This window comes from Adiantum capillus-veneris, chromosome 26, assembly GCF_014529385.1.
Source record: "Adiantum capillus-veneris isolate H3 chromosome 26, ASM1452938v2, whole genome shotgun sequence".
Lineage (NCBI taxonomy): Eukaryota > Viridiplantae > Streptophyta > Polypodiopsida > Polypodiales > Pteridaceae > Adiantum > Adiantum capillus-veneris.
Window position 1 is genome coordinate 65,601,337 of NC_140956.1, and position 12,500 is coordinate 65,613,836.

The following is a 12,500-nucleotide window of genomic DNA, read 5'->3' on the forward strand; positions in this document are numbered from 1 at the left end:
AATGCAAGTAAGCTCCGGGGAATCCCCCTTTCTTTCCTCCATAGAAGCACTCCATACTCTATAGTGCATAAGTGGCCTTGCATTGTCTTTCCTTTATGCTCTTGAACTAAATACACATCAATCTGACTAGAAAACATCCACTTATTTAAATTGTGCAACCTTGAGGGGTCATTCTACCCTTTTACATTAAAGGTTGCAAACTTCATACTGTTATGAACCATGTGTGTTTCCTCCTCACTATTTGTTTCTTGCATATGCACTTCTAGAGAATGCCTCATGGGTCGGTTTCATTGTTGGATATTTTGTTTCTTGGCTAACTCATGGGTTTCCATGATGTTTTCTAATGGCTACTGAGGTTTCACGAGATGGCATGTCCTCCATGGGGCTTCATAATAATTATGTGAGATATACCCCAAGGAGATGCCCCTTGATTTAAATAATTCCCAGGTAGCAGCTGTGAAACCATCCCCATCTACCACTCTCTTGACTTTCTCTGCTGGTTTTGGATTTTTTTGAAGATGATGGAATGTTACTCCCCACACTAGGTTTAAACAAAGTCTTGGGTGGGTGGTTGCCTACCACTAGGTGTCCTTGCATAAAGTGGGGATGATCCACCTCTTGTTATTGGTTGTAGACACTTTCCTCTATCAACTTTGGAGACATTTTTCCCAAGATCTGCTCTTGCGGGACCATATTTTTGCTCCCAGATAAGATGGGATGAGGTGAGAGGCAGTAGATATTGTAGGGTAGTTTTTTGAAAATGTCATGGGTTTCCACAATGATATCACAACCCAAAAAGATTCCCCGATTTCAAGTAAAACACAAGCACTACAAGACGTCTTTAATGTAGCGACGCTCATAGTGCGACGCTCAGATGAGAGGAAAAGCTCGGCCTCGCTATAGGCGTCGCTATGTAACAAAGACTATAGAGATGCTCATAGAGACGCTTATAGTGACATTCATAGCGACGCCGACCCTTAAAAATAATTTGAGAGCACTAGAAACTCAGATCTGTATATCTGAGTTTCGGTGCTCTCTGCACAATAGGTATACCTTCCCCCCACCCCCCCACCCCCCCTCTCTCTCTCTCTCTCTCTCTCCTCTCTCTCTCTCTCTCTCTCTCTCACACACACACACACACACACACACACGAGGAGATGAGGGAGAGTGAGGTATGCTCCCTCGCTCTCCTCTCCTTATATTCCCTTCCCCTCTTTCTCTCTCTCTCTCTCTCTCTCTCTCTCTCTCTCTCTCTTTCTCTCTCTCTCTCTCTCTCACACACACATTGTGTGTATGTGTGTGTGTGTGCACGCGCACGCGTGTGTGTGTGTGTGTGAGAGAGAGAGAAAGAGAGAGAGAGAGAGAGAGAGAAGTTAAAGAGACATATAAAGAAAGTAGAGAGAGAGAGAGAGACAGAGAGAGAGAGAGAGAGGTTAAAGAGAGGGATAACGAAAGTAGAGAGAGAGAGAGAGAGAGAGGAGAGAGAGAGAGAGAGAGAGCTAAAATAAAGAGAGACAGCGAGAGAGAGAGAGAGAGAGAGAGAGAGAGAGAGAGAGACACTTGCTGAGTACATAAGTGGCACACATGACAGTCTCGAGCCAACATGAATGTGGTAAAGCTTGACTTTTGACCATACATTGTGCCATCTTCATAAGAGAATTCTTTTTCCTCTCAGCAACACCATTTAATGGAGGTCAAAATGAACCTAAATCAAAAATCTGGGTAGACTAAGCTTTAAGAGCTATCCCAAAAAAAAATTCAACTTGCCAACGCTCACCAAAGCGAATGCTTAGAACTGACTACGTAGAAACCTTTCCCTGATGGCCATTTTTGAGTCAAATTCGTTAATGATTCTTCTTGCATCAGCAGCTAGGGTTCCCAATTCTTCTTCAATAATTGTAGATACATCCCTTGAGACAATCTTTTTTATGAACTCTGAGGCATCTATGAATCTCTAATGTTTCTGATTAGCTACATGCTTTTCCACATTTTTTATGCAATGTTGCATTTAATCAGTCAAGAAAAGACATGCATAAACAAGGTCAGTCTCAACATATCTTTTAATTTGCTGCATAAGTCTACTCATAAATAGCTTGAACATAGGATGCCTCAACAAAGAGTTATTTACCATAAGTGAATGTTGGAGACCAACATTATTAAACTCAAAATTAAGCACATCAGATAAGGAAAAGACACGAGGGATGTGGTCTATCATGGAGCATTTTATAATCAACAACCAAATCATCATCAGTAGGCAGCCAGTGAGTAGAACAAAAATAAAATTCTTTCAAGCCAGGACCAAGAAGACAGATGAGATTGTGAATGAAGGTAAATCCTTGGTTTTGGTATGTAGTTTCTAGCCAAGCATCCTGTAAATTACCTGCACTCACCATTCTCTCCCTATAATTACTCTCTAGCTTGTTAATAAGAGAGCCAGTAGAGGTGATATCCTGCCCTGCACATACCATGTTAAAGTCCCAAGCCATAATTCAATGAGATAGCTACAAGCCTACTATCCATTGCCAAAGATCACCCCTAAGTCTAGGGTTATTGTCTGCATAGACATTAATCAACATCATTTTGCCCCATTGGAGTGGATATCTGAAAAATTGAGCATTGACCATTTGGATGATCCAGAATCCAGATGGGATGAAGAGATGTCTTAATGCAAGTAAGCTCCGGGGAATCCCTTTCTTTCCTCCATAGAAGCACTCCATACCTCTATAGTGCATAAGTTGCCTTGCCTTGTCTTTCCTTTTATGCTCTTGAACTAAATACAATCAATCTGACTAGAAAACATCCACTTATTAAAATTGTGCAACCTTGAGGGGTCATTCTACCCTTTTACATTAAAGGTTGCAAACTTCATACTGTTATGAACCATGTGTGTTTCCTCCTCACTATTTGTTTCTTGCATATGCACTTCTAGATGAATGCCTCATGGGTCGGTTTCATTGTTGGATATTTTTGTTTCTTGGCTAACTCATGGGTTTCCATGATGTTTTCTTTGGCTACTGAGGTTTCACGAGATGGCATGTCCTCCATGAGGGCTTCATAATAATTATGTGAGATATACCCCAAGGAGAAGCCCCTTGATTTAAATAATTCCCAGGTAGCAGCTGTGAAACCATCCCCATCTACCACTCTCTTGACTTTCTCTGCTGGTTTTGGATTTTTTGAAGATGATGGAATGTTACTCCCCACACTAGGTTTAAACAAAGTCTTGGGTTGGGTGGTTGCCTACCACTAGGTGTCCTTGGATAAAGTGGGGATGATCCACCTCCTTGTTATTGGTTGTAGACACTTTTCCTCTATCAACTTTGGAGACATTTTTCCCAAAGATCTGCTCTTGCGGGACCATATTTTTGCTCCCCAGATAAGATGGGATGAGGTGAGAGGCAGTAGATATTGTAGGGTAGTTTTTTGAAAAATGTCATGAGTTTCCACAATGATATCACAACCCAGCAAGATTCCCCGATTTCAAGTAAAACACAAGCACTACAAGACGTCTTTAATGTAGCGACGCTCAGATGGGGAAAAGCTCGGCCTCGCTATAGGCGTCGCTATGTAACAAAGACTATAGAGACGCTCATAGAGACGCTTATAGTGACATTCATAGCGACGCCGACCCTTAAAAATAATTTGAGAGCACCAGAAACTCAGATCTGTATATCTGAATTTCGGTGCTCTCTGCACAATAGGTATACCTTCCCCCCCCCCCCCCCCTCTCTCTCTCTCTCTCTCACACACACACACACACACACACACACACGAGGAGATGAGGGAGAGCGATGTATGCTCCCTCCCTCTCCTCTCTCTTATATTCCCTTCCCCTCTTTCTCTCTCTCTCTCTCTCTCTCTCTCTCTCTCTCTCTCTCTCTCTCCTCTCTCTCTCTCTCTCTTTCTCTCTCTCAGAAAGAGAGAGAGAGAGAGAGAGAGAGAGAGAGAGAGAGAGAGAGAGAGAGAGAGAGAGAGAGAGAGAGAGAGAGAGAGAGAGAGAGAGATAGAGAGATAGATAGATAGATTTTTATTATCGTCCTCGGAGGTCAAATATGACCTATGGGACCAAAGTTACATGTGATGTAGTATGTGTATGACTGATGAGTGACTCTCGATGCTCCAAAATTGTAGTGATGAGAGTCGCAATGGAGAGCCCACACTTTGGCTGGGAGAGGAAAGTGTGTAGGTCTAAGTTATGGCTGAAAATGTGAGAGAAGCAAGTTCGGATGTGATCAAAAGCTGAGCATTCTAGTAGTGTGTGGTACTCAGACTCTCGAACTTGCAGTGAGCATAATGTGCACAATCGATTTGACTCTTCTCCATTGCCCCAACGCCCTATCTCGCATCGAAGGAAATAGGAGCTAAGCCGAATTGCTGCGATAGTGCGTATCGCGGACAAGGGAATAAGCTCAAGCATGTAAGTGTGAGTATGGTTTCCTCTCTCAGCGAAGAACATGGTTTTGTAGTTGGGGGCAATATAGGTGGTGTAATGTATGAAGCGTGACCCACCGGATTTCTCCCAAGCCGTAAAAGAGAGAGAGAGAGAGAGAGAGAGAGGTTAAAGAGAGGGATAACGAAAGTAGAGAGAGAGAGAGAGAGAGAAAGCTAAATAAAGAGAGACAGCGAGAGAGAGAGAGAGAAATGAAATGAAATGATATATTTAACGTCTTCAAAATGCCGAAATCACTTATGAGACCAATCCGATAAACTCCTTGTGGATCTTATCTAATGTTGGGGTACAAACATACAAGTGAAGTAAAGTGGAAGACTAAAATCATCATCAATTTTCAACATTGGGCGTTGTTTGAGAAAGTAGTGCATTGGTCGGTGAAGAGCTTCGTCAATGTCCGCCTTGTAAATAGACATAATGTGTGAAGTTGAGGGTTGCCAAAAAAAAAATATGCTCTTTGAGGTCGTACGATGGAGCTGATGGTAGCAGGTCTTATGGTGTTTGTAAGCGGTGTTTTTGTCATAATTGGAGCAAACCATGGCCAAATCTTGTGCTTCCCCTTTCCCCCTTCTTGCATTTCCTTGCTCAAAGTTTTTGGTGCCAATTGTGTGAGTTGTGTGTGCCCCCCGGGCCATTTGTGTGTGAGGGAGAAAGAGAGAGAGGTGTGTACTATAAGATTGCTAAAAACGGGCAAAATCATGATGGTGTGTTGTCTGTCAATTGTGTGGAGTTTGTCTTCATTGGTAGGCGTTGGTGCACCCAAAGTGTGACAACCCTAGCAGAGGACATAGGCAGTGATGTGTATGCTTATAGATGCATGGCAGAGGGCTAGAACATATGGGAAGATCCTGGACAGATAGGTGGCAGCAGAGATATATGCTTTATGTGGGTTTTTAGACCCTAAAGGCTACAAGATGGGCCGGAAAAGGTGGTAGGTGAAGGAGGCTCAAGGTGATGGTTTCTAGCTCAAAACTGTAGAGCTTGAAGTGCTAGAGGAGCAAGTCCAGATGGCTCACCAAACGGAGCTACAAAGCGAAAGCCATGGCTATTCAAAGTTGAAGGTATTTGCAAATCTGAGACGGACAGAGCAGGTCATTCCAGGTAGTCCAAGTCATCTTGGAGCTATGGGTGCGTAGTGCTTGATTTATGGAGCCTGCTGGTCTTTTCAGATTGTCGTTTGGAACTTTGGAGGTCAAGATACTAGCAAATAAAGATTTGTCGGGGGCCAGTTCTGTGTCGGGTTGGTTGCATGGATAGATGTGACATCTAAGATTTTTAAAGCTTTTCTAGGTTTTGTATGAATTCTATGCAGCAAGTAAAGGCCATGGGAGTTTACGGCTCGTCAATCGGGCACCGGGTCGGTCAGATATTAAAGTTTGAAAATGATGGCAGTTGCCGGTCAGGTGGTAGCAAACGGGTTTTTTAGGCGCATCATTTGAGGGCACAGCAAAGCCAAAATGGTAGTGAGGTTTGTACAGCTCGTAGCCAACAAAGAGATCTATTGGTTGGAATTTGCGGCTCAATCACAGGGTTGGTGTGCACCAAATGGCATCGGATTGAAATGGTGAGAGGAGGAGAATTTTTATGCAATTAAAATTAAGAGTTGGTGAAGTTTTGACCATTGGGGGGTGATTTGAAGTGGATCTATCACGTATTGGTGGGTTAATCCCACATGATAAGTACGAGGTTGACTTGGTAGAGTACATAAGCACAAGGGAGACGTGCACTTATGTGTCGTGGTGTAGGAGTTGAGCTCCGAAGACTATTCACCATGGTGCCTAGAGCGCGCACAGCATTGTTGTGGTAGTGCCTGATAGACATGATGTTGACGTGGGGCGGTACCTGGTGGTTTTGTTGAAGCAAGTGGCGGATAGGCCCGTTATCGATGGCCGTTGACTCTGCAATGGCATGATGATGTGGTAGAGGTCCATCACGCGCTCGTAAGGGCCAAGTCATGGCTTGGGTTCCCAAAGGAAGTAAAGCCAAGAATAGAAGGGCATCCTCACATGCAATGGATACCAAAAATAGACGAGGAACCAAAAAAGGGGAGTGCCCACGCTCAAGAGGGGCCCGTTCTTCCATGTGGGGGTTCTCTTTTCCGAGGTCAGTGAGACGGGAGGACCAAGGGATTCTTGAGCCGAAGTGTGGCTATGGAGTTGGTGTGGAGCTAAAGGGCAACCATATTTTTGTGTTCTACTTGCCGATGCTTATGCCGGTTAGGAGCTACAGCTGTATATAGTCGTCTTTGTTGAAAGAAATCCATCATTATTGTGCATCTGGTGTCGATTCCCCTTATCCCTTCTCTTCTTTATTGTGTGCATCTGGTTTCGGGCGTGTGTAGGTAGTTGTGTCCCCCCTGATGGTCTGTTGTGCACAGAGAGGTTGAGAGAGGTTGTGTGTGCGGTGAAGGGATTGAATCGAGCTATACAAGGTGATTGGGCTTTGTTGGTGGTGTCATATTGAGTGTGTGCAAATGGTGGTGTGCAAACGGTGGTTCGTCGGTGAGTTGTGTGAGTTTTGAAGGTGGACTCTAGTGGATTGGGGTGTGTAGTGATTTTCTTGGGCTATAGAGAGGCAGATTACTTGGGTTTTGGGTGTATTTCCCTTCCCCCTATCCATCTTCAAGTTCCCCACGGAGGAGCATTGATGCTCCGATTTGAAGTTTAAAGTGGTGTTTGGAAGCCGACAAACGGTTAGCAGATGGTCAAAATATTTGGAGGTTGTGTTTAAAGGTAGGAGAGATGATGTAGTCAAGCTTTGGGCCCATAATTGGAGGTGTTGAAGACCTTGAAGATTGGTTGGCAAATTTTGAATTGTGGATTATATTGATGCATATGTTGAGACGGATGCGAAAAAGCTGCAAATGGTGTCGTTGCTGATGCGCAGACAAGCAAAGGTTTGGTACAATGATTTGAAGGGTGATGATCAAAGTTCATGACACGAATTGTGGAGGCAGTTTTTGGAGCAGTTTGGAAAGGTGATTGCCCCGACAGAGGCTGGTGCTAAGTTGAAATTGGTACACCAAGAAGTAAGTAAGGATTTTTCTATTTTCCTTGAGGAATTTGAAGCTTGTTGGAAGTAGTTAGAATCCATGCATAAACAAGCGCCAAGGGATAATGCAAGCACAAAGAGTATCAACTCAACACTCGGATAAATAGATCTCAGCTAAGCATAAAACGCATAACTTTATATACAAGTGGTGAGCAAACATTGTGCTCAAATCACGTCCCACAAGTAGTGATGTTAATCTGACAATTGCATAAATCTATACTTGTAAGCATGTAGAACCTATAACCAATGACTATTTGTAAAATGTAAGCATTAGACTTACCATTAGAATGTTCGTCAATCAAAAACAATGTATACCATAGATCTACCTATAGCCACTATGAGCATACATAAATCTCACTCCTACAACAGAGGATACAAGAGCACTAAATCCACATCCAAGCTAACAAAATCTATAAAAGTGAGAGTAAATACTTGATCAGTGTTAAAATGGGAGTAAATGAACCACTACACCATCCTAGAATCAAATTGCAAATACATGCAACATATGGCAAGAATTTGGGAATAGAGTTTCTCTTATATTTTAAGTAAAATCTCAAATACAACTTAGTCATTCAAAGTGGCATGCCAAAAAATCATAGAAGTATAAATTAAGCCAACTAGGCACTCTGCTTAAATGAGAGACTCAGACTCTCATCCACAAATGTCATACAACGATCAAAAGTGATCAAATGCTCTCCAAACTCAATGAATAGAAGCAAGACATTGTTGTGAGTTCTCACAAAAAGTGCATAAACTTGTCCAAGACAAAACCATCTCAATCAAAAATCCACATGTGGCATACATACAACATAAGCATGGCATAAGCTCATTCCCATATGAGTAGCTCTTTGGAAACTCCACATCTCTGCTATCTGTATACCCGTGAATCCATCACCTACGAGCTATCAAGAGCTCGATTTGTATTAGCATATGCATACATAACATAAATTCCACACATAACGTAGCTCGATGTGTGTGTGTGTGTGTGTGTGTGTGTGTGTGTGTGTGTGTATGTGTGTGTGTGTGTGTAGCTATTTTATCATAAATAATAAGACATAATTTGAACTTTTACATCCAAAAGACAGCTGGCTTCAGAGAAAGAGAAATGATAAGTACAAAAACAACTCAGGGTTAGAATTATCTTTGTACAATGTTTGTATGAATGAAGCCTCATTCCAGTATATAGATAGAAGTACTTCCCTTGCAATAGGTGTATGTATAATCCTGTATTGGACAATTGCTAAAAGCCAAAAAAAACCTTCCAAGATAAGATAGAGTCCTTACCAACATCCATCCAAACAAGACAACATTTATATTATCCTTGGATGTGTTTTACAGGTATCAATGGACTATACCAGTTGTTATCCATGTCCATCTTTTAACATTTTTTAAAAACATTTGAGCTTAGTACAAAGTACTTATGTTCTTTTATATATAAGGTTCAAAAAATAAAAATTTAGTATTTTAGTCTTAGCGTAGAGTGCCATACCCCCTACTACTTCAAATGGTAAGTTACCCATCACAAAACAACTTTGAGTAAATTAATGGAGCTCCATCTGTGAAGAAGTTTAAAACTTGCTATAAACGAGTATAGACCCATTGTAGAATAAATTCGGAACTGATATAGTTTACAACGTAATCCGATCCTTCCTATTTACTATAAGTCACAAACTCCCATCAAATGGTGAATGTAAATAGAGTTTTGCATTATCCCGTCTTATCAAAAACAGGTGCTAATATGCAGTGTAGCTGGGAAAAATCCCATAGGGTCGCCCAAAACAGCGTGTTTTAGCAGGCAATGTACGGCAAAATAGGATTCCAAAGTACACCCAACCATAGGTGTTTCATACCAGTTTAAAAAAGAGAGAGTTTTTTTCATGTCAACCAATTACAGCGACAGTACCAATCATAGAAGCCAATAGTCATCCAGGGAATACCCCCATCCCAAAGCATCTTACTGTAATGATAGCGACACATCCATATGCAAGAAAAAATCCCTCTGGGTTGTACCCAAAGCTGTAATGCGAGATACTTACCTTCACAATGGGCAGAGCTTTTTACCAAACCAGTGAGCCATTTATCACAAAGTTAACCGAATAGCTTAAAGTTTAAAGCGGTATCAATTACCATCCAATCATTTAAGTACAACCTTTCCAGAACAATTCTGTTAAGTGCATCCTTACCTTAGGCTAATATGCGTTTATCTGTAAAGAACCGAAACCCAACTGAGGGTTTAGCCAAAAAAAACCTTTAGTTAGTGCCATTTAGAGTAAAGCAGCCATAAAGTGGTTTTTATCAAAAAACACAGCAGGTTATGCCCCCATATATTAAGCTGTTTCCAAGCATTGTCATGTGACTGAAACCAGTAATCACCGGGCTAGACCCTTCCTTTTTTTAAAATTATACCGTACAGTCTGCAGAAAAATATATATTGCATGGTCCAGCCATGTGGTAGTACCCCATTATCACAAGCAAATAAACAGTTTTCTCAGCGCAGCCAGAATGTCAGTAAGTTAAGCCCAAAGAATCAATCATTAACCATATGATGCTATGCATAGCCATTAAAAATCGGGGCTATAGCAATTAACAATACTCCTTAGTGGTGTTACCAAAGCAATGCCATCCCACACCATGGTTTTTACCGATTAACCAACTCATAGCATGCTCTGTCAAGCCAAGTCAATCCACCCATACACAGAGCAATACCATAATAATAATCTCAAAGAAATGATTGTAACAAAACCAGTGAGGCCAAACATGGTAACCAACCTATGTTGTAGCTGTTGCAAGCTCCATTGTAGATGCAGTAGAAAAAAATATAAACAGTTCTCACACTTTACGCAAGAAAAACTCACAGAAGGCTAAGGGAGGGGCAAATTGCGCCCTCACCTCTTAAATAAAAGAAGGAGGAAGGCTGCCATCCTTGAATATGTGTAGCATTTAGGTAGTATTGAGTGGAGCGAGCCCCTCCTGCAGGTCTGATCAAGCATGGCCGATTGTCATGCAGTTTTGTTATGGAAAATACCACCATAGCGCCTTCACGGTAGGTTTTAGAGAGGGCAATAAACCACTTAATTTGCAACTCGCTACACTACCCACACTTTTGCCAGCATGGAATTCACAGATTGACCAGAGAATACAAATGGTTATCCTAGCATGAGAATATGGCTACGTAAACATGGATAATCCTCAAGGCATGGAATTCACAACTACTTCTCCTGGCATGGTGAATGAGAAAGGTTGTCCAAATAGGGATTGGACTACTGTGCAAGGCTGCCTAAATTGGGATTGGACTATGGAGCTGAATGCAAGTGTTCACAGCATGGACACCGCTTCTATGCATGAGTATTGGGCTGCTAAGAAATGAGAATAGAGAAGGAAAGAAAAAGAAAGCAGCAGGTTGCAAGATCCATCTTTAATGGATGAAGCCAAATCAAGAAAGTAGATTTGTTCAGCTAAGGCAAAGTTTTGGCGCACACAGACACTAGGGCTTACAAGAAGTATCCAGACAGAGTTATTCCATCAACACTTGCTCCATCCTACTTTTAAGGATCTGCAAACATCAATAGCTAATTTTGAAAGCACTCTTCTATCTAGCATCTGTAACACCCTCAGCCAGCTCAAGGTGCCCCGCTTAACAGATGAGCTCTTATTTGATGATGGTAATGAATAATATCGATGGCACAACACAAATGAACCATACAAGGATAGTAGGTATTTTGAGTGTTCATCGGAGAAACATTGCTGCAGCCAATTATCGTCTTGAGATTAAAGATGATGAGGAAGTTTTGCCATTGAGTTCATGTCAAAGATAATTGCCTCAAGGTAACATTGTCACAGGTGAAGTAAGAGATCTAGTTTATGTCGTTTGGAGCTCAGAGACTCTAGTTTCACCCAACAAAAAGGATATATGTCGGAAGAGGATTGGAAGAAAAAGTGTTATCAAACATCCAATGCATCTTCTCGATGAGTCTCAGGTAAATTTAAACCGTTGCTAATGTCTTTTGTGCCTCTCTATTTTCTCAGGTGTAATGTACTCTACTTATAGTACTTGAAGGTATTCCATTTGTTTTACCTCATACAATACCTCTAGTAACTTGCTGAAGGTATATCATTTGGTACATGTAGCAACCTAAGGTATAATAGTAGCTTTATTAATATGAAGGTACTCCATTGTTATACCTTAAAATGCCGTATGCTTCCACATTAGGTACTCAATAGCACTTTTCATGTGAATGGAGTACCCTATAATAATGTTCATAGGTCCTTCATCTACCCTATACTACCATATAAGGTACACCATAGTACATTCAATCTGATTTGAGTACTCTATAGAACCTTGTGATGTAGGCCAAAGTACATTTATCTACCATATAGTGGCATGTTATATGGAGCACCCTAAAATGTACTAAAGAGTACCATATAATTCCATGTTATGTACTACATAATATCCCCATCCACCCTTTAGCATTACTCAAGGTACTCTATAGTACATTTCCTAGTACAAAACAAAAATATATTTCATTGATAAAGTCTTACAGTACCAAAATTGGTACTATATAGCACCAAATTGGTAATTTATGGCATCCACCTGGTACCACCATTTAAGGTACTCTTTAAGAAATTTCCAAACTAGTTTCAAACTTGGTATTGAACAATACCAAATTGGTACTCTACTGCACCAAATGGTAAAGTACTAAATAGCTAATGTCTTACTATACCAAATCTGGTACTGCACAAAATCCAATTGCTAATGTACTCTACCAAATATACAAAAATTGGTACTATACAGTACCAAAAATTGGTACTATACAGGTACTATTCTGTACCAAATGGTACTGTACAAAATGGCTAATATTTTACTCTCATAATTTGTTTTGTTTTAATGTCACAGATTGAGTTGTACCAAAGATTCAAGAGGGCCAATCCAGAAGTGGAAATTTCTCTTAGATGTTTTGAGGCTTTAAAGCCTTACTTTGTCCAAAAAATGAAGAAGCGA